The sequence below is a fragment of the Anopheles moucheti genome (assembly GCF_943734755.1).
Source record: "Anopheles moucheti chromosome X unlocalized genomic scaffold, idAnoMoucSN_F20_07 X_unloc_18, whole genome shotgun sequence".
Classification (NCBI taxonomy): domain Eukaryota; kingdom Metazoa; phylum Arthropoda; class Insecta; order Diptera; family Culicidae; genus Anopheles; species Anopheles moucheti.
In genome coordinates this window covers 7501-10000 of record NW_026453524.1, presented here as the reverse complement: position 1 = coordinate 10000, position 2500 = coordinate 7501, and positions in this window count along the sequence as shown.

The following is a 2500-nucleotide window of genomic DNA, read 5'->3' as shown; positions in this document are numbered from 1 at the left end:
GTCAAAAAAATTTTTTTTTCTCGGTGACTCAAAACATCAATTTTAGACTCCCCTGAGTATGAAAAGTGAAACGAAAATCATTTTTGAGAAGAAAAAATTTTTGTATGGGAGGGCCCCTGCTAGAACATTTTTCCCAAGTGCGACCATTTTACCCAGTGAGTCAAAAAAAAATTTTTTTCACGGTGACTCAAAACTTCAATATTAGACTCCCCTGAGTATGAAAAGTGAAACGAAAATCATTTTTGAGAAGAAAAAATTTTTGTATGGGAGGGCCCCTGCTAGAACATTTTTACCAAGTGCGACCATTTTACCCGGTGAGTCAAAAAAAAATTTTTGTATGGGAGGGCCCCTGCTAGAACATTTTTCCCAAGTGCGTCGATTTTGGGTCGCCGACACAAGCTCGGGTCAAAAAAATTTTTTTTTCTCGGTGACTCAAAACATCAATTTTAGACTCCCCTGAGTATGAAAAGTGAAACGAAAATCATTTTTGAGAAGAAAAAATTTTTGTATGGGAGGGCCCCTGCTAGAACATTTTTCCCAAGTGCGTCGATTTTGGGTCGCCGACACAAGCTCGGGTCAAAAAATTTTTTTTTTCTCGGTGACTCAAAACATCAATTTTAGACTCCCCTGAGTATGAAAAGTGAAACGAAAATCATTTTTGAGAAGAAAAAATTTTTGTATGGGAGGGCCCCTGCTAGAACATATTTCCCAAGTGCGTCGATTTTGGGTCGCCGACACAAGCTCGGGTCAAAAAAATTTTTTTTTCACGGTGACTCAAAACATCAATTTTAGACTCCCCTGAGTATGAAAAGTGAAACGAAAATCATTTTTGAGAAGAAAAAATTTTTGTATGGGAGGGCCCCTGCTAGAACATATTTCCCAAGTGCGTCGATTTTGGGTCGCCGACACAAGCTCGGGTCAAAAAATTTTTTTTTTCACGGTGACTCAAAACATCAATTTTAGACTCCCCTGAGTATGAAAAGTGAAACGAAAATCATTTTTGAGAAGAAAAAATTTTTGTATGGGAGGGCCCCTGCTAGAACATTTTTCCCAAGTGCGTCGATTTTTGGGTCGCCGACACAAGCTCGGGTCAAAAAAATTTTTTTTTCTCGGTGACTCAAAACATCAATTTTAGACTCCCCTGAGTATGAAAAGTGAAACGAAAATCATTTTTGAGAAGAAAAAATTTTTGTATGGGAGGGCCCCTGCTAGAACATTTTTCCCAAGTGAGTCGATTTTTGGGTCGCGACACAAGCTCGGGTCAAAAAAAATTTTTTTTTCATGGTGACTCAAAACATCAATTTTAGACTCCCCTGAGTATGAAAAGTGAAACGAAAATCATTTTTGAGAAGAAAAAAATTTGTATGGGAGGGCCCCTGCTAGAACATTTTTCCCAAGTAAATTCGATTTTACCCGGTGAGTCAAAAAATTTTGAAAAAAATATTTTGCCAAAATCGTGTTCATTGCCTATTATAAGGGACCAGGTCAGCTCACACGCATTTTTGGAGACCATATGGAAAGTGCGTCTGGGATTGCGGAAATTAAGTTTAGAGTGTTAAATGATGGTTTCGCAATCCCGAAAGGCTCAAAATCCACCCTAAGGTCCCCTGGGTGAAATGTGGTTTCCAAGGTGTGAGCGCTATCGGTGATAGAGTTGGAATGTGATTTCCAGAGCGCAGGGCGACTGGGCTTAGAGCGAAAATCATAGACAAGGGTAAGTATTGGACTGAACGACTCGAAGCAAACGAAAATCATAGACAAGGGTAATGGACTGAACGACTCGAAGCAAACGAAAACCACACACAAGAGTAATGGACTGAACAAATCGAAGCAAACGAAAATCACATACAAGAGTAATGGACTGAACGAATCGAAGCAAACGAAAACCACAGACAAGAGTAATAGAGTGAACGAATCGAAGCAAACGAAAGTCATGGACAAGAGTACTGAAAATCGGACCAAACCTCTCGAAGCACACGAAAACCATGAACACAGGGATAACTGAGAACGAACCTACCTATCAGAGCATGTGAAAGCATGGACAAGAGTACTGAAAATCGGACCAAACCTCTAGAAGCACACGAAAATCATGGACAAGAGTACTCAAAAACACGGACCAAACCTGTCGAAGCACACGAAAACCATGAACACAGGGATAACTGAAAACTGACTGTGAACCTATCAGAGCATGTGAAAGCATGGACAAGAGTACTGAAAATCGGACCAAACCTCAAGAAGCACACGAAAATCATGGACAAGAGTACTCAATAACACGGACCAAACCTGTCGAAGCACACGAAAACCATGAACACAGGGATAACTGAAAACTGACTGTGAACCTATCAGAGCATGTGAAAGCATGGACAAGAGTACTGAAAATCGGACCAAACCTCAAGAAGCACACGAAAATCATGGACAAGAGTACTCAAAAACACGGACCAAACCTATCGAAGCTCACGAAAACCATGAACACAGGGATAACTGAAAACGAACCTCTCGT